At 43.3% G+C, this 27,575-nt stretch overlaps 1 protein-coding gene across 1 annotated transcript in view; it reads left to right on the top strand.

Annotated features, from left to right (window-relative positions):
- MED24 (mediator complex subunit 24) overlaps positions 1-27,575 on the top strand; it is a 1,193,465-nt gene that overhangs the window by 670,790 nt on the left and 495,100 nt on the right. The gene's annotated exons all lie outside the window — the stretch shown is intronic.

Genomic DNA, 27,575 nt, shown 5'->3' with positions numbered 1-27,575 from the left:
TATAGGTCTGCTGGCCCAGGGTGTCACCATATCTGCAGTGGTGAAGATGTTCTTGATCACTTCTATGAGTAAATGCCTTATCTGTGGTGGACTGAGGAGGATTACTCTTGCTCCTTCAGTGGTCTGTGATTCCAAAGTCTGAACTAGTTGAAAAGTAGCAGTTGCCAGAAAGAGGAATGGAAAGTGAGAGAGGAGGCTAGTCATAGCCACTCTAGATTGAGGCAGAAGGAAAAGGCAGCTTGAACCAGGCTATCATGACATGAAGGCTCTTCACCAGTTTCTTGTTTCCCAACTCTGAAGAGTGCTATCATGAAAAAAACCTTAAGCTTCCTTGATGGGTCTGTTTTTGTTTCTTGATAACAACATTAATGTCTTTGGTGGAAGAGTGCAAGTAGTACATCGTCCCCCTTCAGTTTTCTTCCACTGTTCTCTTGGTTTAGAGCTTAGTAATCTCATGCTTTGCTTCTTAATTGTACTCTTCATTTTGGTCATTTCTTGTCTCACTTTTCCAGTTCCTGTTCTTCGTGTTTCACTGTTGCAGTCATTGCATTTGGATTATCTGCTTGCAGGTAGCCCTCAGTCAGCCTGATTAACAAAGTCTTGGGTCCTGCGTCGGTTGCTGTCCCTTCTACCATGACGTCAGGTCGTCAGAGGTATAAAACATACAGCCGACACCATTACATCAGTCTTTCTTGCTGTGCGGTGCCCGAAGCGGAAGCAGTTCACAAGTGCCGGTCGGCCGACTGCTGAAATTTTCGTTTTCAAATTTCAGAACTGAAGTCTTCAACTAAAGCTAAGTACCCTGTTGGGGAAACTTTTTCTTGCTCCTTACCGATGTCAGTAAAAGTTAATAATTGCATTACTTGTGGAAAGCAAATACCTCATAAAGATTTTCATTCGTACTATATTCCTTGCCTAGGCCCTGACCACAACGTACCTTGCTGTCGTTTTGTGCTTTATTTAATCACCGCACTATCCATCATCGGTATATTTTCACCTCTAAATATTTTGGTTCTCTGTTTAATTGTCCAGAAATATCGTCAGTTAGCCATCCGACTACCGGGATTCTGAAAAAACGCAAAGATAAAGACAGAGACAGGCCGCCAAGGTCCAAAACTGCCGACGATGCTTCTCCTAAGCCAGTCGCCAGTTCGCTGGTACTCAGTGAGGTGCTATCGCAGCCCCTGATACCCGCTACTTCTGATTCGCAGGTCTCTACTGAGACCCATTCAGAGTCCAGTTGCCATGAGATGCTTCAACTATGGAACCCACAGATGTCTCTACCTTGGATGGGTCCGGAACCGCTGTGCAGGCACCGGCTTCTGAGGGTGTATTCAGGCCTGCAGACTTGCATATTAAACCAACGCCTCCTTCTTCACTTAGGCCTAAATCTCGAACCTTGCCTAAAAAAATGTCGCCCAGGCCACATGCTCAGGCCTCTATGCCTAAAAAACAAATGATAAGAATGGCTGAAGATCTAATAACTCTAATCAAGGGTAGCTAAGCCCCCCCCCCCTTTCTAATAGACCTAGGACTGAAGTTGTTTATGAATCTTCTGAACAGGATTCTGTTTTTTCTGATTCTTCTGATGATCTGGATTTGCCCATATCTACTTATGAAGATTCTGATGCAGAGGACTCCATTCCCTCTGTTTCCCCTCCTGAGATTTTTCTTTTGGTGAAACCTTGCATACTCATATAAGGGAGCATTTCCACTGAGAAAGCCATGATTTTTCTGATTCAAAAAAGAGGTTTAGGGATTTCCTTCTCCTATCTCAGCATAGGCCTTTAGCTATTCCTCCGGTACTAGACATTGTTGATGATGCTTTTTTGGAATCTAGTTTGGCCCCTGATTCCCTGCCTCCAGCTCCCAGAAAACCTGACAGATACTACAGGGTCCCTGAGTCACACAAGTTCCTTTTTAAAAGTCCTATTGCAGATCCAGAGACTGTTTCACAGGGGCCCAAAGGCATTAAGGCTTCTACTGCTAAAAATCCTACCCCTTCTGATAGAGACTCCAGGGCACTGGATAGATGGGGTAAGAAGGTTTACACTTCTGCAACCTTGGCCATTAGGGCTTTAAACTGCCAGTTTCATATGTTAAAGTATCAGCAACATGTTATTGGATTGTTTAAACAGAAAATTATGTTGATTCCTGACTGTGTGGAAAATAAAGAATTACAGGATTTAATGCGTTCTGCTGAACAAGTTGGAAAACATACTTTGCAACATGGTTTTGATTCATTAGAGGTCTCTTGCAGGGCTGCTGTTACCGGGTCTGAGCTGAGAAGGCATGCTTGGCTTAAGGAGCAATCTTTGCCTGATCACGTTAAATGCTCCCTTAAATCAGAGCCACCTGTTTGGCAACAAGGCTGAGGAAGTTATTAAAAAGATGGGAGATAAAGCTAAATCTATGCAAACTGTTAAAGATTTCTTACAAGTTCAGCCTCCTAGATTTAGTAGGCACTGGCCCTCTAAGGATTGGTCCTTTCCAGCCCCTTCCAGGTCTTCTCAAGCCAAACCCAGACACAGCAAAAACTCCAGGTTTCATTCCCAGGGGACACACAGGACTAAGCAGTGGGGGGGCCTCCACTTCCAAATCTGGGAGTGATAAGATGCCCCCCATGGCAAACTGTCTCAATGACTTCTTTTTAAAATTTCCAAACACTTATCAAGTGACTGCCCCTTTGGGGGGGGGGGGATTGCTCTTCACGCAAAGAACTGGGAACTCGTTACCCAGGACAAATGGGTTTTAAATATAGTGTCCCAGGGATACAGATTTCACTTCCGCATGTTGCCAACACCAAGTGGGTGGCCGGACCTACCCCCAAATCAGTGGGCAGAGGCCCCAAAAGAAGTACTTTCTCTCTTAAACATGGGGGCTATTCAACTGGTACCAGAAGAGGAAATGGGACAAGGTTTCTACTCAAGACTTTTCCTGGTACCCAGAAAAGACAATTCATGGCTTCCTATCCTGAACCTGTCTACTCTAAACACCTTTTTGGAAATTCCAAACTTCAAGATGCTGACTCTTTACCAATTACTTCCTATGCTAAGCAAAGATGCCTGGTTGGCAACACTAGATTTAAAAGAAGCATACGTGCACATCGCAATCAAGGAATCTTGCAAGAAGATACCTATGCTTCAAAGCAGGCTACACGCAGTATCAGTTCTCTGCACTGCCCTTTGGCTTGTCTACTGTGCCCATGGTATTCACAAAGTGCCTAGCTCCAGTTATCACATTTTGCAGGCAAAGAAATATTCAAATATACCCATACCTGGGCGATTGTCTAATTCAGGCAGAAAGCCAGGACATACTTTTGAATCATCTGGCCTTTGTACAAAGGGTTCTAACTTGTCTGGGCTACACCATAAATGAAAATAAATCACACCTGGTACCCTGTCAACAAATTACATTCCTGGGAGCAAACTTAAATACAACTTTGCAGATGGCTTACCTCATGCCACAGAAACAAATTCATTTGACAACCTACTTCAAACAATTGGCCACAAAATCCCTGCTATCTGCAAGACAAATACTGCAAGCCTTGGGGTTCATGGCCTCCTGCATTCTTCTTATTCCATATGCAAAACTGTATATGAGGAAACTACAGTGGTATCTAAAAAGACTATGGTGTCAACAGTCTCAGGATCTAGAAGCAATGATCCCTATCATACCTTGCCTACGCTTAGAGTTCCTTTGGTGGGCAGAGACCTGCCACCAAAACAAGGGACTACCTATGGGACTACCTATCACACCACCCCCTGCCACCCAAACCCTAACAACAGACGCATCAGACTATGCATGGGGGGACTCACCTGGCAGGAAGTGCATTCAGGGCAAATGGAACCCAAGTCAAATGCACCTGCATATCAATCAAAAAGAAATGTTAGCTGTACAGAATGCTCTGACAGCCTTCAAGGACCACATTCCTCCAGCACAACTAATGGTAAAGACGGACAACACCACTGTTATGTGGTACATAAATAAGCAGGGGGGTACACATTCGTACCCCCTGTGCAGACTAGCCATGGCATTGTGGAACACAGCCTTGAGCTACCAAGTGCACCTACAAGCTCAAATCCTGCCAGGAAAATTAAATACACTGGCAGACGGACTAAGTAGAAACCTCATGGACCCACACAAGTGGAAACTGGATTTTCAACATTTTGACAAGCAAATGGGGGAGCCCAGATATAGACCTGTTTGCCTCTCCCCAGAACTACCAATTGGACAAATTCTGCACAAGGACTCCCCACAAACAAGCCTGGAAAGTGGATGCTCTGTCCTTCAGCTGGAAAAACCTATCAGTCTATGCCTTCCCCCCTCTGCCTCTGCTCTCCAAAGTACTACTAAAAATCAAACAGGACAAACCAAGGATGATTTTGATTGCTCCAGACTGGCCACGCCAGCACTGGTACCCCATCCTGTGCAGTGTGTCACGGTTATCCCCATGGCACCTGCCTCAGACTCCTTCCCTGTCGTCTCAGCAGGAGAACCAGATTCTGCGCCCTCAGCTTCTAACACTGAACCTCGCAGCCTGGCTAATTACATAATCTCTCCTTTACCATCCCTCAGTAAACCTGTGATGGATATCATTTTAGAGGCAAGGAGGCCTAGTACTAGAAAATCTTATGCTGAAAAATGGAAAAGATTCTCTGCCTCGAACCAGTCCCAAGGGATGAGCACAGCAGCACCCAATTTACCTCAGATTTTACAATACTTATCAGAGATGCTTCACAAGGGCCTGTCTTTTTCCTCCATTAAAATCCAAGCCTCAGCCATTTCAGCTCATTATAACACAGAACCTCCCCTGTTCTCTCATCCACTCCTCAAGCAGTTCCTCAGAGGGGCCAAAAATTTGAGACCACCCAGGAGAGCTCCAACCCCAGCCTGAGACCTTAACTTTGTTTTGGAGAAACTCACTCTACCTCCTTTCGAGCCAGCTGCTACTGTAGACTTAAAATTTATTTCTTGGAAAACTGCTTTCCTTTTAGCAATCACTTGAGCTAGAAGAGTATCTGAATTACAGGCCCTTATGGCAGTGGAGCCTTTCATCATCTTTCATGCGGACAGGGTGTCCCTCAGAACCAAATCCATCCTTCATGCCCAAGGTGGTATCCAGTGTGGCTCTTAATCAGTCCATTCATTTGCCAACCTTCTTTCCCAATCCACAGAACAAAGGGGAATGGATACTGCATTCCTTAGATGTGCACAGACAACTCAAAGTCTTCTTGGACAGGACTAAACCTCAAAGGAAATCTGAACAACTGCTGGTGGCATTTGCTGCAGGGGCAGAGAGGAAGGCTATTTAAAAGCAAACCATTTCTAAATGGATAGGCCATTGCATTCATTTCTGCTATAAGCACCATGGAAAACCTATCCCCCGTGGATCAGACCTCACTCCACCAGGGCTGCATCTACCTCTACAGCCTTTCTCAGAGGTGTCCCTACCAGGGGCATCCTACAAGCTGCTACCTGGAGTTCTGTGCATACTTTCACCAAGCATTATCATTTGCCAATTTTCTCTAAATCCAGAGCTGGCTTTGCCACTGCAGTCTTGCAGGGCCTTATAGCTGGGCCTAATGCTATCTAAATTCCTCCTCCCAACCATAGCTTTGGGAATCTACCCAAATGTAATGACTGCAACAGTGAAACATGAAGAACATAGTACAGTTGTGTTCACTTACCATAAATGTAGATGTTCGAGTGTATTCACTGTTGCAGTCCTGGTTACCCTCCCTCCAGCCCCCTAACTTCTTTTGGCTGTACCTCTACTTTCCTTTACTATGCTTAAAAGCCTTTTTGGTGTATTTGTTTTTTTGTTGGAGGTATATCATTGTACTTTTATATTTAATTGCTCTCCATTAGGGGGGCACCTAACATCTGGGGCAAGAAAAACTGATGTAATGGCGTTGGATGCATGTTTTATACCCCTAACGACCTGACGTCATGGAAGAAGGGACAGCAACCGACGCAGGACCCAAGACTTTGTTAATCAGGCCGACTGAGGGCTACTGCAAGCAGATAACCTAAATATAATGACTGCAACAGTGAATACACTCGAACATCTACATTTATGGTAATTGTACACAACTGTACTTTTTGCCCCCTTTTTTTTCTTATACTATCATGACTTTAACAAAGAATGAAACTTCATTTTCAGCAGTGTTGATGGAGCTCCAGTTCTTTTCTCTTTACAGTATTTGTGTTGCAGCTGTTGTAGGTTTTGATTTTCATATTCTAGTAATTATTTTTTTGGCAGCCATTAGCTTTGCATTTAGTAAGGTCTCACTGTGTCTGGGCAATTCAGATCTATTTCCAAGCTCAAAAGAATAATTTCTTTAATTGCAGTCATTTGCTTCACCAGCATTTCTAACAAAGTACAATGTAAGGAATTTTTTTAAATCCAACCCCCCCCCCCCCAAAAAAAAAACATACATTCCCATTTACCCCTGACTTTCCTTTCACTCCTCCAGCATTTGTTGTCTACCCGAGTTTAAGTTCTCTGAAGTCTTGCTGAGGTATAAATACCTATGCAAACTCTTCCACTATCCTAAACCTTCTTGATTTTGCATCCTTGGGAGCCATGCATATGTCCTCCTGTCTTTCTTTTGCATATTGCCTTTCCATTCTCTCTTCCCAATTGTTCCTGATCTCCTCTGATTGATTCTTATAATTATTATGCAGTATGTTGCATGCCTTAATAACTACCACCTTTTTAATGGCAACTTCTGTTCTAGACTCAATTAAAAACTCTGTCAGAACTAGTCTTTCACTCACCACTCCTCCATCCCTTTCTCTTTGCCTGTACTCTGTTGCAAGTCCCTGGTATGGGAGATAGTTACTACATTGCAGTCAAAAATTCTGCTTGGCCTCATCCAGCTGTCTTACCCTTCCCTCTATAGTTACTTGCTCCCAATGCTTTGGTTCCTTTGCTTATTTCCTCCAGTAAATTCCAGCACAGGAAATTGATCATTAACTTGTTGAACCTCAGGCAGCTGAAGCTTGTGTTTTCAGTTTTCATCCACTAGTAGGTTACCCTAAAAATACATCTAACCTGTAAATAAAATGAAAGGGACTAGAAACACTGTTTGGATCTTGCTATCTATATCTGTAATCAAGAACTTCCAACTTCTCAATTTTTGTATTATGTTTTCTTTACTCTCTTCCACATATCCAGTTTTTGTATTATATTTTCTTTAGTCGCTTCCACATATCCTTAACTGCCATAATAAAATCATTGTTATGTCATTTTATCATGCCCCCACAGATGAGTATAGCTGAACCAACTCATGTGTAGGTACATAGTTTATTTTGTAGTCTTTATTTTTTCAGAATGTAAAATAAATGAAGACTTGAAACTGTTTAAAAATATTCCACAGCACTGAAATATCCTTTTCTGGATTTATCAAGTTCAAAATAATATAATCTGCAAATAAAGCTAACATTTCTTGATTAGTCATGCCAATTATGTCTTTGAATTTGAGTCCATTATTTTTCTTTGCCAGTGGCTCTAAATATAAAGCAAATAACAAAAAGGAGAAAGGAAACCTTTATCTGTTTACTCTATTCAAACACGGGTTATTGGAGAGGACCCTTTCTCCTTAAGTCTGGCCTCTGACCATTCATATCTCCAAACTAACCCCATTATTCTGTCAGGCAATGTAAATGCTATTGTTCAGCTTACTCTGTTGAATCCCTTTTCTTCATCAAGGCCCACTGACAGCAGTGACATTTTCTTATACTGTGCTCACCTCATCATTGCTCTGTTAATGTCGTTGAATGTTTTTCTCCCCTCCAAAAAACACATTGATCCGTATCTATGGAGTTTGGCAATGCCTTTGCCATTCTTTTAGGTAATGTAGACCTAACACTTTGAAATCCTTTTTTAAATTGAAATAGGTGTGTATGAGTCTGGGTCTAAGGAATCTTTACCCTCTGTGTATAATACAGCTATCACAGTTTTCTTCCAAGATGCAAGTACTCCCCCTGCTGTTTTAAAATGTTTATTTATTTATTCGACATTTGTTTACCAGGAATGTCTGACTGAGCCAGAAAGTGCCCATTTTCAACAGAGAATGAAGAAGAAAAGCTATACAATCGCAATCTTTCAAAAATCAATTACATATATTTTAAATCATAAAATATCTTGGTACACTACAAAACATAGGAGTGAAAAAAATGAAAAATAAAACATAGAACATATGTTTCATAGTAGAACACAGTGAAAAACAACATGAGTTGGAGAAAATATATGAGGAAACACCCATTAATCATATTTGTTACATAAATTAGTATGCAATAAATGAGACCTGAGAAAATTCTAATAAGATATCTAAAAGAGATAATGGAGATTACATGATTAGAGACATTGAGGGGAAGTTGACTGATGTCTTAGTATGAGAGAGGTGTTCATATTATGGTTATAGAAGGAGAGAAAAAAGGATGGAGAGAAAATAAGATTATAAGAAGAGTGCAGGGTAGTATGTCTTCAGGTAGCTTAGGTGACAAGGGAGAAAGAGAATGAAGTCTGCAGAGATTAAGTGGACATGGTAAGGTAGTGGGAAAAACAAAAAGAAAGGAGTAGAGTAGGAGGTAGAAGAGGGTTGTGAGGTATGACTTAGGTTGAAGGGGATGACTGAAGTATATTAAGTTCAGCCAGGATTGGCACAGGAACAGGTCCATGATTTTGTAAAGTATTCTTTTAAGGAGCATTTAAAGAAGGTGTTTAACAAAACTGTCCAGATCTTTATCATTTTTCCCTCCCAACTCCAAAATTTCCAGAGGAATGCTGTGTGTTCCTGGAGATTACCTGTTCATTGATTGTGTATCACTGTTTTATATCCTGACTCCCTGTTTTAACTGTTAATTGTTGAGCCTTGTGCTCATCTAACCTTGGCATTATTAAGTCTTTCATATTTTTTGTATTTGTGCCTTTTCTTAATTTCCATATATGTCTGTTTTATACAAATTTTCATACCATTTTCAAAATGTCTCTAATACTGCTGTAGTATCTGTGGTTATTTTTTTTGTTTTAGGTTCCCTAATTGTGACAACAGCTTTTCCTACTTTCTGTTGCCAGAGTCGAGTGGGTAGAAGATTTTGTGCTTTGGGTTTATCAAAAAATAGTCGATTAATAGCAGCCTTTCTAAACTCATACATATACTGTACAGTTATTCCCGTATTTTCCATTTAGCGCTTCACAGTCGCTCCTCCTCTTGTTCTGCTTGATTTCCCCTTATACTGCAGTGCCTTAACCATTGTCAATCTTTCTATGTAATTCCTTTTGCTTATTTTCTGTCTTATTTCTAGCAATGTTTTCAACTGTATTTTGTTTCATCTCATTCGCTAGCTATCCCTGCTGTTGAAATGTGTTTGTCTTCCCTAATAACTTTGAATTAATTTCCACTACCATTTCTTAAATTCCTCTCTTTAACATATAAGTTGAAAAGCAACAATGTCTTATTTTTACTTATTACCCGACATCTTTATCTTAGTTTTATTGATGCATGATCTATAAATTGGTATTGTATGTGTGTCAAAAGTTTTCAATAAATTACATATGCACCTGTAAAATGTAATTTCTATGCAGTCTCACTGAGTTATTGCATCTTGGGGAATGATATGCTAATGTTGTCTGAGTTTCTACTACTGAATTTACATCTTCCATATCAAGCATTCTCATATCGTTCTTTAGAAATCTACCCTCAGTGGTTATAGTTTCCCCTTCTAGGTTCCCATGTTACAACCTCACTATTGCAAATCAGGTTCCAGTCCCCACCTGTAAATAATATTCCCTGCTAAAAAGTTATTGTTTCTCCCAAAGTTCTCTTTACCTCCATAATAGCAGTTTTAGGTGAATATAAATACATGTCATAGTAATTATGTTCCCCTGCTAATAAACCTTTACTACCACAAATTAACATTTGCCTTTTTTCATCTTCTATCATTACTGGACCCCTTCTAGCAGTCAGTATTACTCCCCTTTTCCTTTGTCCCCAGTTTTCTGCTGAATATCTTCCCTGAACTATTTTGTCAAATCTACACATTTGTTTCTATCCAGATGTGTTTTCAGCAGCAGTGGCTGTTTGCACCTTACACTCCCTAATGTAATTCAGTACTCTCTGCTTTTTGTCCATACCTGTAAGGCCACTTACATTTTATGATAGTATGAGCAGAATAGCCATTATGATAGAAAGCTGTTACTCCCACCTGTTATACATGAAAATTCTTTTTAATTTATATTTCCAACTTATGGCTTACATGCACACATTCATGTTTGGCAGTCTGATTTCCTATGCAGTTGCTTCTTCTCCTCCCATTTCAACCTATGTCACTTTTTTATAGACTTTTTGCTTCAGTGAACACATTCAGAATACTGAATAGATTTTTCAGTACCCCTTTTCCTTTTAATTTAGACCAAATACTCAAAACTATGTACACTTTTGAAAAAATAAAGCTTAACCTCCAAGTAGGAGCAGTTGCCCAAAATTTATGGCTTAACCCACAGGTGTTACCTAATTTAAAATGTAGGTTATTCATGCTAAAGCACATGCTACAGCCTGTTTCCACTTATCCTAATTGCCACTGTCTGTTCTTTTCTTACTTTTGTTCCTGTCCTAAATGTGAAAAGCAATGTGCATGCTATAGTAAACATTAACTTTTAACCCTAAGGAAAATGTTACTGGCTACCTTTAAATAAAGTAAAGGCAGTGCTATGTTATGTGTGTGTTAAAGAAGACTTGGGGATGCAGTTAGTGCATACATGTTCATTTCCCACATTTCCAGACTTCATTTATTTTTCACTGAACTGCTTGCTAAATGTACCTTTAAATGCTAATTACTGTATACATTGTACAGTTAATTCTGCAGACAGTGTTTAGACCTCTTAGTTTTAATTGATTGCAGCGACAGATTTCTCATCCCCAAGTTTGCAATGGAAAAAAACTAATAACTGCAGATGGAGAGAAATATCTTCGTAAAATTCACTCAGAACACACTTCAGCCCTGTCTTAATTCTTGCACCTGTAAACATCTCATCTCCCAATGAAAGCTTTTGCTAATGGAACAAACTAGCTCATGACTTTGCAAGTACAAGAAAGCACTACCAGTGTCCATTCTTTTCAAAATTTTTTATCTTATGTTTGTCTGTTTGCTTAAGAAAACCATTATCCTTAGCTTAAACAAAGGACAGTAATCTAAATAACCATCTCTGTAAAAATAGGAGAAATTATCGTAATTCTTCTTATATTGTGGTCAGTGCACTTTTACATATTCCACTCCAGCAACCAAAGATTACAACATTGTATTAACTTTGACTTGCTACAGACAAGAAGTTGTTATTTTGTTACAGTGTAAAACCTGGGTACATTGCAACTATGAAAAGTACGTATTGGCTTTAATATCTTTAAGATGTACAGCAGTCACTTATAAGACTCCCCCACTTCACATTTAAAATACCCCTCTCTACACACTATCTAAATGCTTTACAATGTAACATACAGTTTTAGCATCATGAGTTTTTATGCAAATATTAATAAGAACAAAAACTGGTTTTCTTTGTTTCATTTTCAGTCCACTCATTGTCCTTCTGTATATTAATGACATAAAATGGGTTATATACTTTACAGTCCACCTACTAGTTTAACAGAATAAATAAAGTTTCAGTGTTTCCAAACCACTTCTTGCAAGGTCACATTTCACATGTCTAATCCTGTAGAAGAATTGATGTTCATAGGTTGGTACTAGGCTATCAGCGCTAGGGCCTATACAAGCCTAGCCATAACAATTCCCTGGCTATTTCTTCCCACACTATTTACTTCCCTGAACCCATGTCTAGCAGGGCGACTGACGTGATCTCCGGGGTGAATTTCTTTTCCCCCATCCAGTCGTCAAGGTTCCTTTTGAAGAGGGCCAAAGAGGCGCTCTGCTTGACATGCATGGGCAGTCTATTCCAGAGTTTGGGGAGTCTCTGGGTCAGGAACCTATCCCTCCAGCATGTTTTGTTTATTGTGATGACAAGGTTTAGATCCCTGTAGCATGTGGCTCTGAGGTATTGGGATTTCTTTAAGTGTAGCATGTCCAACAGCTCTGGGTTTGACATGGCCTTGTATGTTAAGCAGAGATCACCTCTGAGTAGACGATATGCGACAGAGTATAGCTGCAGTTTTTTAAGGCGGCCAGCGTAGGGCATCTGCTTTAGGCCTGTGATTCTTTTATTGAGATATTTCTGCGGCCTTTCCAGTTGTTGCAGATGTCTTGAGAGGTACATACAAACGGGGTGTTGTATTCTATAATGGGTCTAATGAGGGATGAGTACAGTGGGACAATGACCTCCTTTTTTCTGGATGAAAATCCCTTAGTGATGAGGTGTGCCACATAAAAGGATTCCCTAACTGTTGTGGGGATGTGGTTATCGAAGGTGAGACCACTGTCCACCTGTGTCCCTAAGTCTCTTATCACATTTTAAGTGTTTAGTGTACTGCCACCTATGTGGTAATTCATGGGTACATGTTTTTTCCCAAAGGGGATAACTAAACATTTCTTGGCATTGAGCTTGAGGCCATGGCTCTGGCACCAAGCATCTGTTTCTGTAAGGCCCTTTTGTAGAGTATCCACATAATTTGGGGATTCAATAATGGTTCCCAGTTTGCATTCATCTGCGAACTTTGGCAGCCAGAGTCCCTTAGTGTTGGCCTGTACTTCAGGGAAGTAGATGCCAAACAAGAGCGGTCCCAGGACTGAACCCTGAGGTACTCCACTTGTCTCTTGTCTGGAGCTGGATTTGGAGTCGGCTACTTTTACATTGTGGGTTCTGTCAGTAAGCCAGTTGGCAACCTATCGAGTAACGTAGGGATTAATTCCCAGGATGTTCTTCATTCCACATTGCTGCAGTCCTAACTATTGGGTAGTCCGCTGTCCCAGTCGGCCCGAATACCAAAGTATATGGCTGACGTCGGTCAAGGCGCATTAGACTGACGTCAGTACGTCAGGGTACTAATGCGCATGACCGACGTAATATCCTCAGTCTTTTTTGCCACATGGTCTGATGCAGAAGCAGTTTTGCGAGTGCAGGTTGGCGTTCTGAAAGTTTCTGAAGTCAGAGTTTCAGACCGAATCAAAGTTGGCTAAGTACCCCGTTGGGGAATATTTTGGTTTTTTCTTGCCTCAGTATTTAACCGGATGTCAGAAAAAGTGAATAACTGTATTTCTTGTGGGAAACAGATACCTCATAGGGATTACCATACTTTGTGTATACCTTGTTTAGGGCCTGAGCACGACGTTGTTGGATGCCGCTCTTGTGCTAGATTTAACAAACGCACTATTAAGAGAAGGTTAGACTGTGCCAGGTTAGTTTTTGGGAAGCGTTGTAATTATAGAATGCCGTCGGATGCTCCGATGCCCGCTTCGGCCAAAAAGCGCAAGGACAAAGCAGCAAAGCCTAGAGTGGAAGAACCGACAGTCCCGGACGTCGGTTCTTTAGAAGGCTCAGTGGAGCCGGAGGTTCTGCCAGGAGTTTCTTTGGAGTCTCAGGGAGAGACTTTACTGTTACAGGATGTGTCCTCTCAGGAAGTAGGCCAGGCTGAAGGGGCTTCTCAGGTGGCTGTTCTTCCCTCTCTTCCTAAGGTGGTTAGAGCCTCCCCTTCTGTTTCCAAGGCTTCTTTGAGAGGCAGGCCAAGTTTAGCTTCAGTGGGGGTTTCTCCTAGTGCTTCAGGGTCTTTGCCTAAGAAACATATGCTTAAAATGGCAGAGGATTTGATTACTATGATTAGAGGTTCTATGCCCCCTGCTGATAAGAGGCCTAGGGTGGAACCTGAGTTTGAGGGTTTTGAGCAATGTTCGGAGGCTTCTGAGTCTTCGGCTGAAGACTTGCAGGAGTATCCTCCTTATTCTGATTCTGATGTGGATGATTCTACTCCTTCAGCTTCTCCTCCTGAGGATTTTTCATTTTCAGAGACTCTGCATTCCATGAGGGAGCATTTTAAATGGGAAGGTCAAGATTTCTCTGATTCCAGGAAGAGGCTTAGGGAATTCTTTTTTTACCCCAGCATAGGCCTTTAGCTATACCTCCTGTTCTGAATGTGGTGGAAGATGTTTTTGCAGAGGCTTCCCTGAATCCTGATTCTTTGCCTCCTGCCCCAGTTAAACCGGATAGGTACTATAGGGTGCCTGAAGCTCATAAGTATCTTTTAAGAGTCCTAGGGCAGACCCGAAACTGTCTCTCAGGGGCCTAAAGGTGTGAAGGCTTCTGTTGTTAAAAATCCTGTTCCTCCTGATAAAGAGGCAAGGGCTTTGGATAGATGGGGAAAGAAAGTGTATACTTCTTCCACTTTAGCCATGAGGGCGTTGAATTGTCAGTTTCACATGTTAAAATATCAGAATTATCTCCTTTCACAATTGAAGTCTAAGGTGGATGCTCTGGCAGAAGGTATTGAGTGTAAAGAGTTGCAGGATTTAGTTCATGTGTCTGAACAGGTGGGTAAGCATTCCTTGCAGTGTGGTTTTGATGCTGTGCAGGCCTCCTCGAGGGTGGCTGCCACTGGTTCTGTTCTTCGTAGGCACGCCTGGTTGAGGGATCAGAATTTAGCTGAGCATGTTAAAACAAGGATTTTGGATGCTCCTTTACAGTCTGATGTGTTGTTTGGTTCGCCTGTGGAAGCAGTTTTAAAGAAAATGGAGGACAAGGCTAAGTCTATGCAAACTGTTAAGGATTTTTTGCAGGTTCAGCCTCCGAAGTTTAGTAGAAATTGGCCTACTAAGGGATGGACATATCCTGCTTATGATTCCCAGTCTAGGGGTAGGTCTAGACGTGGTAGGGGCAGAGCTCAAGGTTCTTTTAGGCCTAGAACAGGGAGTTCACCTGCTCAGTCTTCTGGTGAGGGCAGGGGTCAGTCCTTTCGTAAACAGACCCAATGACCTACCTTTTCAGCTGCCAGTACATTCTCGCCTGGCAGCACCTTTGGGAGGAAGGCTGGCTCTTTTCAAAGAAAATTGGGATTTAATTACCCAAGACAGATGGGTTTTGGATATCATTCACCACGGTTACAGGTTTTATTTCCATACCTTGCCTCCTTTCAAAGGCATGCCAGACATTCCTCCTCTACAAAGAAAAGAGGCTCACAAGCAAATTTCTCTGTTGCTCCAAATAGGGGCCATTCAGCCAGTTCCTGTGCCAGAAAGGGGCCTAGGATTTTATTCTCGCCTGTTCCTAGTACCGAACAAGGGGAACACGTGGAGACCAATTTTGGATTTATCTATCCTCAACACTTATCTGGACATTCCCAAGTTCAAAATGTTGACGTTACAACAGCTTTTACCTCTGCTGGGCAAAGATCACTGGATGGTAACTTTAGATCTCAAGGAAGCTTACCTTCGTGTGCCTATCAGACTAAGTTGCAGGAAGTATCTGCGTTTTCGAGCTGGAAATTCTCATTATCAGTTCTCTGCATTGCCCTTTGGCTTATCTACTGCCCAGAGTATTCACAAAGGTTCTGGCTCCAGTGATAGCTTACTTCAGGCTAAAAGGAATTCAAATCTATCCTTACTTGGATGACTGCCTGATTCTGGCTCAAGAAAAGGAAGACCTTTTACAGCATTTGGAATTTGTGATAGCAGTGCTAAGATGCCTAGGGTATTCTGTGAACGAAATAAAGTCCAGTCTAGTACCCTCTCAAGACATGTGCTTTCTAGGTGTGAGACTGAATACAGCAGCCCAGATGGCCTTTTTAACCCCGGACAAACAAAAGAATCTTTCCAGTTACTTCCATGAACTATCTCTTCAGTCCGGGCTGACTACAAGGACAGTCCTTCAAGCCTTAGGGTTCATGGCATCTTGTATTCTGGTGCTTCCCAATGCCAAACTGCATATGAGGAAGCTGCAATGGTATCTCAAAAATGTATGGACACAGCACTGCCAGGATTTGGACACTGTCATTCAAATAATACCTTGCATTCAAAAGGAATTTTTGTGGTGGGCTCAGGAATGTCACCTAAACAAGGGACTCTCTGTGACCCGGCCAGAGGCGAGTCAGATTCTAACGACAGATGCCTCAGACATTGCTTGGGGAGCTCATCTAAATGGAAAGTGGATACAAGACAAGTGGCCTGCCAGACTACAGCATCTACATATCAACATGAAAGAGATGTTAGCAGTCCAGTTTGCATTAATGGCTTTCAAGGAGTTACTTCTTCCAGGGCAGGTGTTGATTCTAACAGACAACACAACTGTCATGTGGTACATCAACAAACAAGGGGGAACACATTCTTACCCGTTGTGCAGGCAAGCAATGATTTTATGGGAGACTGCGCTCAGCTTGCAACTAACTCTTCAGGCAAGGTTTCTGCCGGAGCACAGAACTCCTTAGCAGATGTGTTAAGCAGACAAATCATGGATCCCCACGAGTGGAAACTGGATCTTCATGTATTTCAAAATTGACAGTGTCATGGGGAACTCCAGACATAGATCTGTTCGCTTCTCCACTAAACCACCAGCTGCCAAAGTTTTGCACAAAGAGGTTTCATCACACAGCTTGGAAAGTGGATGCTCTTTCTTTCAGTTGGAAAAATCTTCATGTGTATGCCTTTCCACCTCTGCCTCTTCTCCCAAAGGTGCTCCTAAAGGTCAGACAAGACAAGCCAAGGATGATTTTAATAGCTCCAGATTGGCCTCGGCAACACTGGTACCCATTACTGAGGAGTCTGGTAAGGAAGCCTCCATGGCCTTTACCTTTGATTCCACACCTGTTGTCTCAGAGGGACGGTCACCTGCTCAATGTCAAGCTTCACTCTCTTCATCTAACAGCCTGGCATATTCTGTTTTGAAACACAGCAGGTCTCAACTTCCTCAACAAGTTTTAAATGTGATTATGGAAGCCAGAAGACCTAGTACAAGGAAAGTGTACGCAGAAAAATGGAAGAGATTTTTATTTTGGAGTGCAGCAAACAATTTGGAGATTTCTGAGCCTAATTTGAGTGTGGCTCTTCAATATCTTGCTGAGTTATTGGACAAAGGTTTGTCTTTCTCTTCCATTAAGATTCATGCTGCAGCAATTTCAGCTCACTATGATTGTGACCCACCATTGTTTTCGCATCCTTTGTTCAAGCAATTTCTTAGAGGGCAAAGAATATAAGACCCCCACGTAGAGCTCCTACTCCTGCTTGGGATCTCAATTTTGTGTTGGAGAAACTTACTCTACAACCTTTTGAGCCTCATGGCTACTGCTGAATTGAAATACTTGTCATGGAAGACTGCTTTTTTGTTGGCCATTACTTCTGCAAGAAGGGTTTCTGAATTGCAGGCCCTTATGGCAGTAGAGCCTTTTTTGATTTTTCATAAGGATAGGGTATCATTACGTACTAATCCTTCCTTTATGCCTAAGGTGGTTTCTAGTGTGGCTTTAAACCAAACTATTCATTTGCCTACTTTTTATGCAGATCCCCAAAATAAAGGGGAAAAGATTTTGCACACTTTAGATGTGCACAGGCAATTGCGTTATTATTTAAGCAGGACTAAGGATTTTAGGCAGTCTCAGCAGTTGTTTGTTTCTTTGCTTTGAGTTCTCAGGGCAAGCCTGTGTCAAAACAAACTATTTCTAAGTGGATTGGGTTTTGCATTGCATTTTGTTATTCCCATCATGGCAAGGAGATTCCAGCTGGGATTAGGCCTCATTCCACTAGGGCTACTGCCACTTCAACAGCATTTCTAAGGGGTGGCAACTAAGGATATTTTGGAGGCAGCTACTTGGAGTTCAGTGCATACTTTCTCTAAGCATTATCACCTTCCTCTCTACTCTAAATCTAGGGCTGGTTTTGCCACAGCTATTTTGCAAGGCATGTTGTCAGCTCCTGCTTCCTTATGATTTGCCAGCCTCCCTTACCTCTGCTTTGGGATTCTACCCAATAGTTAGGACTGCAGCAATGTGGAATGAAGAACATAGTACAGTTTTGTACCTACCATAAATGTAGATGTTCGAGGATCCACATTGCTGCAGTCCAATTTACCCTCCGTCCCCTCTGTGTTTAGGGGTGGTTGTGTAGGTGAGGTTATACTTTGGTAATTTTGTATATATTGTACATATTTTTGGTGCAGGAATGTTTGGAGTTTTTGGTTTTGGCCTTGTCTTTTTAGGGTCTTCTGACATCTGGGGCAAGAAAAGACTGAGGATATTACGTCGGTCATGCGCATTAGTACCCTGACGTACTGACGTCAGTCTAATGCGCCTTGACCGACGTCAGCCATATACTTTGGTATTCGGGCCGACTGGGACAGCGGACTACCCAATAGTTAGGACTGCAGCAATGTGGATCCTCGAACATCTACATTTATGGTAGGTACAAAACTGTACTTTAGTAAGTCTTTATATGATTCCATAGTGGGGGATGGTGTCAAAGGCCTTGACAAGGTCCAGATAGGCTGTGTGGACCGTGTTACCCTCGTCCACTTCTCTAGAGATTGAGTCGAAGACGTCAATCAGGTTCAGGAGACAAGATCGTCCCTTCATGAACCCAAACTGGGTGGGGTCCAGTGTTTGAAGGTTGCCAATGTCTTTGCTTATAAGTTCCATAATAATACGTTCCATGGCCTTGCAGATCAGGCTCATCAGACTGATGGGGCGGTAGTTCCCAGGATCCAAGGTGGATCCCCCTTGTGGAGTGGGATAACTGTAACTCACTGGGCATGAAACCTGAGGTAAGGCTATGATTAAACATGACACTTAGGTGAGGTGCCAGTTAATTTTGTAGTTCATGTAGTACACAGCCTGGGATGTCATCTGGTCCCAAGGATGCTGTGTTCTTAGCTTTGGAAAGTGCGTTTTTTTACTTGTGTGGCCGTTATTACCTGAATTTGGCAATCTTCCAGTATTGAGATGCGCCGTTTAGGGGGTAAGAGGGGGGTGAAGTTGGCACTGAATTGATCTGCCAGAATATTGGCAATATCCTTGGGATCAGTATATTTAATGCCATTCTGTTCATAGGTTCATACTAGGCTATCTGCCCTAGGGCATTTATAAGCCTAGCCAGAATGTGTTTGGCTTTCGCCACCCATTTTAAATTTATTTTGCTATGCCCTTTTTCGAGGTTAGTATACTGTGCCTCTGTCTAACAGTGACACAGAAGTGATACCCGGGGTAAACCTACGATCTCCCATCCACTCATCAAGATTCCTCTTGAAGAGAGTCAATGAGGGACTCTGCCTAACCTGGACTGGGATTTTATTCCAGAGTGAAGGGAGCCTCTGGGTTATGAATCTGTCCCTCCAGCATGTCCTATTTATTTCAGTGCTGAGGTTCTAGTCTCTCGAGTGCGTAGCTCGATGGGATTTGGATTTTCTGAGGTGCAGCATGTCCATTAATTCCGGGTTGGACATGGCTTTATACGTCAGGCACAGATTGCCTCTGAACAGGCGATATGCCACTGAGCAGAGCTGGAGTTTCTTTAACCGGGTAGCATATGGCATCTGTTTGAGCCCTTTGATCCTGTTGGTGAGGTACTTTTGGGGTCTTTCCATTTGCTGCAGGTGTCTGGTAAGGTACATCCCAAAAGGGGCATTGTACTCAATTATGGGCCTGATGAGGGATGAGTAAAGAGGCACGATGACGTCCCCTGATCTAGATGTGAATCCCTTCATGATTAGGTGGGCTATATAAAATGTTTTTCTAACCACTTTGGCCACGTGGTTGTCAAATGAGAGCTTGCTATCAACTTGGGTCCCCAGGTCCCTAATTACTTCTTCTGTACTTAATGGATTACCACCTATGTGGTAATTTGTGGGCACTTTGTTTTTGCCAAAGGGGATGACTATACACTTTTTGGCATTTAGCTTGAGGCCATGGCTCTGGCACCAGTTGTCTGTTTCTATGAGGCCCTTTTGGAGGATGCTTGTTTCGGCTGGAGAGTCGATTATGGCACCCAGTTTGCAGTCATCTGCGAACTTGGTCAGCCACAGTCCTTCCGTGTTGGCCTGTACCTCCGAGAAATATATACCGAACAAGAGAGGTCCCAGGACTGAGCCTTGTGGGACACCACTTGTAACTGGTTTGGAGTCTGACATGGCTCCAGCAATTCTAACCATGTGGGTTCTGTCCTTGAGCCAATTTGCAATCCATCTAGTAACATATGGGTTTATATTTAAGCTGTTGAGCTTATCTATAATGCCCGAGTGGGGTATTGTATCGAAGGCTTTTGCGAGGTCCAGGTAGGCTGTGTGGACCACCTTCCCCTCGTCAATGGCCTTGGTGACTGTTTCAAAGAAATCAACCAGGTTTAAGAGGCAGGATCTGCCCTTAACAAAGCCGAACTGGGTAGGATCCAGTGTTTGTAGGTCCCCAATATCTTTATTTATGAGGTCCATGATGATCCTTTCCATAGCTTTGCAGACCAAGCTAGTCAGGCTTATGGGGCGATAGTTTCCAGGATCTGTTGAGGCACCACCTTTATGGAGAGGGACCACTGTTGCTGTACGCCACTCTTTGGGCACATATCCTGTAGTAAGGCTGAGACTGAACAGTAGTTTTATGTTTGGGTTTTGCTCTTCTTGGAGTTAATGTAGGACGAGCCGGGACACCATCTGGTCCCATTGATGCTGTGTTTTTGCTTTGGAGAGGCGGCTCTTACCTGAGCATCTGAGATGTCAGGGGCAGCACTCTGCTGGGATAGATATTTGCCCTTTTGGTGAGGGGGAGTTTGCTGAACCTGTCAGCTAGGATGTTGGCAATGTCTGTGGGTTTGGTGTATTTTTGTCATTTTGGACTAATTCTGAGCATATCTGGGAATTACCACCCAGGTTCCTAACATAACTAAAGAAAGCCTTGTGATTATCCTTAGTGTCCTGTGCAATTTTTCTCTCGAAGCTAGCCTTAGACAATTTTATGTGTGCCTGTAGTTTTTTGCTAATACTGATCAGTGATGCCTTCCCTTTTTGGGATTTTGCTCTATCATTTAGTAGCTTCCTCCTTCTGTTGTATAGTTTGTTTATGGCTGGGGTCCACCAGACAGGACGTCTGCCTTTGGAGGATTGGGTTTTGGTTTTATTTGGGATCGCATGATCCATGCATTCCTGAAGGTGTTCATAGAATGCGTTTATAAAGGATTCTGCGGTCTGGGCCGTATTTTCCACAGGCCCAGGGGCTTTGAAGGATTCCACCTCAGTTTTCAGGAGTGTGAAATTTGCTTTAGAGAAGTTTTTCACTGTGGTTTTCTGGGCAGGGGATGGGATCGGGATGTGAATATCCAGTGAGATTAGTTTATGGTCTGATCTTACCAGTGAGGGATACACTTCTGGTCTGGAGCATAGAGTCCCCATGTTGGTGATGATCAGGTCCAGTATGTTTTCCCCTCTTGTGGGAGTGGTAATAAGTTGTTCCATAGCATTTGAGTTTATAAATTCTAGGAACCTTTGGGCTAGGGTGTTGGAGCTAGAGTAATGCTCACAGTCTATGTTTGGGTAGTTGAAGTCGCCCAATATAATGGTGTTTGGAGAGACCTTCATATTTTCCAGTGTTCTCAGGGAGGCCGAGTGGGGTTCCTGGGTTTGGGAGGGTGGTCTGTAGCAGGCTATAAACTGGAAGGCAGTTTTACCCACTGTTAGTTGCACATGGATAGTCTCTGATGCTTCGTGCTTTGCCACCAACCTGGAGATGTGGGTATCTTTGATGAATATCGATACTCCCCCTCCTTTTGTGGTTCGGTCCAAGTTTTGGGGCCGAAAAGCATGGTATGAGGTATAACCTGGTAGTGCTGCGGTGCTCTGGGGAGCCCTGAACCAGGTTTCTGTTACTGCACAGATATCGATGTTCTCCATGCTAAGGAGAGTTTCGAGTGCACGCATCTTGAGGTTTAGACTTCTGCGTTGAGTAGCATTACTCTTAGTTTCTTATCCCTTGTGATACCTATGGAGGTGGGTTTGTCTTTTGAGCCTTGCCTGAAAAAGGCAATATGGGGGTAGCAAGAGCCTTTGCCAATATCCGAAAGCCCAGGGGTGACAAGTGCAAGCCATCCCTAGCGAAGCATTGTGGCTTGTCGAGCATATCATCTCAAGCTGACAGGCATTGGATCCCCTTTGAATGACACCAGTACTTAAGCCAATTGTTGAAATTGATCATCTTGTCTTCATATTGTGGCATCATTCTTGGTGAGGGTAAGATGCTACTCAAGGTCAGGGTCATACCGGCCTGGGCTACATGCTCAGAGAGCTCCTTTATGTCTCTTTTCATGTAGTCCAGGGAGGTACGTCTCAGGTCATTCACACCAGCATGGACAATGACTGAGTCATATTTGTACTTGCCTTGGAGTGACCTGAGTGCTTGTGTTATGTGGCGGATCCTAGCACCCGACAGGCTGCTCACCGTGACCCTCTCCTTGTTCAGCCTGGTGAGCGGGACGTCAGTGTGCCTGACGATAGAGTCACCTATTACAAGTGTATCAGGTGTGTTGTTTAGTCTTAAGGGCTGTTGTAGCTCAGAGCAGATCTGAGCATTGCCGTTTATATTCTTGACATAGTTATAGAATGCTTTGTGGTTGTCTTTGGAATCTTGGCAGTTTTATTTTCGTAACTAGCTTTGGATAATTTTATGAGGGATCTCACCTTCTTACTGAGGCTGGTAAGGGAGTTTTGTGCATCCTGGGATTTTCCTCTTTTTCTGCAACAGTTTCTTCCTTTTGTTGTAAAGTTTGTTTATGGCAGGGGACCACCAGATTTGCTTCCTTTTTTTGGAGGAGAGCATCTTGGTTCTATTTGGGATGGCACGATTCATGCATGAGTGGATGTGCTCGTACAGTGCCTTAGTGTAGGATTCAGCAGTCGAACTTTCAGTTCCCGTCTGCATGGGTGTCATGACGTTTGTCACTTCTGACTTGAGTAGCATGAAGTTGGCTTTGGAGAAGTTTTTTTATAGAGCTTTCCTTAAAAAGTTATACTGTCCTTCACTTCATTCACTAATTCCTCAGTATTGCTGGTCTTCATGATAATCTCTGTCTCCCAACACAGATAATCTCTGTCTCCCAATCCTACCTTCACCAAGAATGATGCCACAATACAGAGATAAGATGATCAGCTTTAACAATTGGCTTAAACACTGGTGTCATTCAAAGGGGATCCAGTGTCTGTCTGCCTGGGATGACATGCTGGACAAGCCACGCTGCTTCGCAAGGGACGGCTTGCACCTGTCACCCCTGGGATTCCGGATATTGGCAAAGGCTCTTGCCACCCCCATAGTGCCTTTTTAGGCAAGGCTCAAATTCTAAACCTACCACCCTAGAACACAAAAAGGAAAAAACTAAGGGTAATGCTGCTCAATGCCAGAAGTCTAAATCTCAAAATGCACGCACTCGAGGCCCTTCTCAGTATGGAGAACATCGATGTCTGTGCTGTGACAGAAACCTGGTTCAAGGCTCCTGAGAGCACCCCAGCTATCAGGTTTTACCTCATATCATGCGTTCGCCCCAAAATCTGGACAATACCAAGAAAGGAGGGGGTATCCATATTCATCAAGGACACCCACACCTCAAGACTGGTGGCAACGCACGATGCATCGGAGACCATCCAGGTGCAATTAACCATAGGCAAGACTGCTCTGCAAATTGTAGCATGTTACAGGCCACCCTCACAAACTCAGGAACCTCACATGGCCTTCCTGAAAACACTAGAGGGATAAATGTATCACCAAACACCATCATACTAGGTGACTTCAATTACCCTAATATAGACTGGGAACACTACTCAAGCCCAAACACCCTAGCCCAAAAGTTCCTGGAATTCATAAACTCAAATGCCATGGAACAACTAGTCACCATCCCCACAAGAGGAGATAACATACTTGATCTCATCATCACGAACATGGGAGCACAATGTTCAACACCGGAGGTGTACCCCTCACTGGTGAGATCAGACCACAAACTAATCTCGCTGGAGGTCCTCATCCCACCCCCACCTGAAATAAAAAAGACCACAGTAAAGAACTTCTCAAAAGCCGACTTCACACTTCTAAAGACTAGTGTGCTCTCCTTTAAGGCCCCCGAGCCGTGGAAAACAGTACTCAAGCCGCTGAATCACTTACAAATGCCTTCTACCAGCACCTGCAGGACTGCATGGATAAGGCAATCCCAAGCAAAACAAAGACTCTTTGTACCAAAGGCAAGCGTCCAGTCTGGTGGACCCCAGCCATAAACAAACTCTACAACAAAAGGAGGAAGCTACTACAAGATAGAGCAAAATCCTTAAAAGGTAAGACACCCTTGATCACTATAAGTAAAAAACTAAGAGCTCTCATAAAATCATCCAAAGCAAATTTCGAGAGAAAAATAGCTAAAGACTCAAAAGACAATCATAAGGCCTTCTTTAGCTATGTTAGAAACCTGGGAGGAAACTCCCAGATATGCTCAGAGCTAGTTCAAAATGATGTGAAGATTACTGATCCTACAGACATTGCCAACATACTGGCTGACAGGTTCAGTGCAAACTTCTCCCCCTCCCCAAAAGGAGAGATATCTATACCAAACGATTGCAGCCCCCAAACATCTCCAGCGCCCAAGTGAGAACTGCTCTCTCCAAAGCAAAAACACAGCATCCATGGGACCTGATGGTGTCCCCGGCTGTGTGCTCCATGAACTCAATGAGGAATTAAACCCACAGCTAGGACAGCTGTTTAATCAAAGTCTTACCTCTGGATACACTCCAGGAGTGGCGCACTGCAACTGTGGTACCACTTCACAAAGGCGGTGCCTCCACCGACCCTGGAAATTACCGCCCATTAGCTTGACAAGCCTTATCTGCAAAGCCATGGAGAGGATCATAATGGACCTCATAAATAAAGACATAGGAATTTGCAGACTTTGGATCCAACCCAGTTTGGCTTTGTCAAAGGCAGATCATGCCTTTTAAACTTGGTTGACTTTTGAAACAGTCACTAAAGCCATTGATGAGGGAAAGGCAGTCCATACAGCCTACCTCGATCTGGCTAAGGCCTTGATACAATACCCCATTCGGGTATCATTGAAAAACTCATCAGCTTAAATGTCAACCCATACATCACAAGATGGGTTGCAAACTGGCTGAGTGACAGAACCCACAGGGTCAGAGCTGCTGGCGCCATGTCAGACTCAAAGCCTGTCACAAGTGGTGTCCCACAGGGCTCAGTCCTGGGCCCACTCTTGTTTGGCATCTACTTTTCGAAGTACAAGCAAACACAGGAGGGTTATGGCTGACAAAGTTTGCAGATGACTGCAAACTGGGCCATAGTAGAAAACACATCTGACACAGATATCCTTCAGAAGGGTCTCACAGAAACGGATAACTGGTGCCAGAGCCACGGCCTAAAGTTAAATGCCAAAAATGCATAGTCATACCCTTCGGGAAAAACAAGGTTACCCCTAGCTACCAAATAGGTGGCAATCCACTGAGCACAGAAGAAGTTATCAGGGACCTGGGGACCCAGGTTGATAGTAGTCTGTCATTCGACACCCATGTAGCTAAAGTAGTTAGGAAGACCTTCTACATTGCCCACCTTATCATGAAGGGATTCTCATCTAGATCAAGGGAGGTCATAGTCTCCCTTTACTCATCACTCATCAGACCAATGATTGAGTACAATGCCCCATTCGGAATGTATCTGACCCGACACTTGCAGCAGCTGGAGAGGCCACAAAAGTTCCTCACCAAAAGGATAAAGGGTCTCAAAAATCTGTCCTATGCTGCCCGACTGAAAGAACTCCAGCTCTATTCAGTCGCTTACCGCTTGCTCAGAGGTGACCTTTGCCTAACATACAAGGCCATGTCAAACCCAGATTTGAAGAATATGCTTCACCTCAAAAAATCTAGATCCATCAGAGCCACAAGGGCGGGAGACTTAAACCTTGACTTGGCTATTAATAGGACGTGCTGGAGGGATAGATTCATCACCCAAAGACTCCCTATGCTGTGGAACAAAATCCCGGTACATGTGAGGCAGAGCACCTCGCTGGCCTTGTTCAGGAGAAATCTTGACCAATGGATGGGAGATCGCAGATATACCCCAGGGATTACCTCAGTGTCACTGCTCGACAGAGGCACAGAAAAATAATGGGTATAGTTCCCCATACTAAAGGGGTGGCGTAAGCCACAAAACGATGGGCTAGGCTTGTAAATGCCCTCGGGCAGATAGCCTAGTATGAACCTATGAACCTATGAACCTATGTCCAAGGTACTTCTGATTCTTCTAGTCAGCTTATGAACTTTTCTGTTCCTTAAGCATTTTCCTTTGGAACAGTGGAAAAATATTTACAGTCAAAGTCTCTCTTTGTGCTTTATTACTGTCGGAAGAATGAGAAACAAAGTTCCCTTCTGATGTTCTTCATGTTTCACTGTTGCAGTCATTACATTTGGGTAATCTGCTGGCAGGTTGCCCTCAGTCGGCCTGATTTCCAAAGTCTTGGATCCTGCGTCGGTTGCTGTCTCCTCTTCCATGACATCAGGTCATCAGGGGTATAAAACATGCAGCCGACGCCATTTTCTTTAGTCTTTCTTGCCACACGGTGCCCGAAGCAGAAGCATTTCGCAAGTGCCAGTCGGCCGACTACTGAAATATTCGCGTTTGAGTCTCAGAACCGAAGTCTTCAATAAAGCTAAGTACCCCACTCGGGAAACTTTTTTCTTGCTTTTTACTGATGTCAGAAAACGTTAATAATTGTATTGCTTGTGGGAAGCAAATACCTCATAAGGATTTCCATTTATACTGTATTCCTTGCCTAGGCCCTGATCACAACGTGCTTGGCTTTTGTTGTTGTGCTAGATTTAACCAACACACTATTAAGCGTCGGTATATTTTTGCGTCGGCTTTAACTACCCAGAGATGTCGTCGGATAGCAATCCGACTACCGGAGTACATAAAAAGCGCAAAGAAAAGGACAGAGAAAGGCAGTCAAGATCCAAAACCGATGACGTAGCTTCTCCAAAGCCAGTCGCCGGTTTGCCGGTGTTCAGTGAGGTGCTTTCGCGGCCCCTGATACCCACTACATTTGAGTCGCAGGCCTCTACTGACACCCATGTGGAGTCCGGCATGCCACAAAATACTCAAGGTATTGGACCGACGGACGTATCTCCCTAGGATGGGTCCGGAGCCGCTGAGCAGGCACCGGCTTCTGAGGGTGTATTCAGACATCAACATTTTTATACCAAACTGACGAAAGCTGCAAAACCAAAGGCAAAGACACCTTCTAAAACTAAAAAAACGATGCCTGAGCCAAGTGCACAGGCCTCTATGCCTAAAAAACAGATGATCAAAATGGCTAAAGACCTTATTATCTTGATCAGGGGTACCCATTCCCCCTCCAGATAAGAGGCCTAGGCAAGACACTGACTATGAATCTTCAGATCAGGTTTCTATTTCTTCTGATCAGGAATTATCTTTACCTTCCTATGAGGATTCTGATGGTGAGGAGTCTATTCCATCTGCATCTTCTCCTGAGGATTATTCATTTGGCGAAACCTTGCATACTTTGAGAGAGCATTTTCACTGGGAGAGTCAAGACTTCTCAGAATCAAAAAAGAGGCTCAGGGATTTCCTCATTCTCCCTCAGCACAAGCCTTTAGCCATTCCCCC

This window comes from Protopterus annectens, chromosome 13.part0, assembly GCF_019279795.1.
Source record: "Protopterus annectens isolate FY-2018-M chromosome 13.part0, PAN1.0, whole genome shotgun sequence".
Classification (NCBI taxonomy): domain Eukaryota; kingdom Metazoa; phylum Chordata; order Ceratodontiformes; family Protopteridae; genus Protopterus; species Protopterus annectens.
The sequence above is the reverse complement of the archived record's forward strand: the minus strand, read 5'-3'. Positions and strand labels throughout refer to the sequence as shown.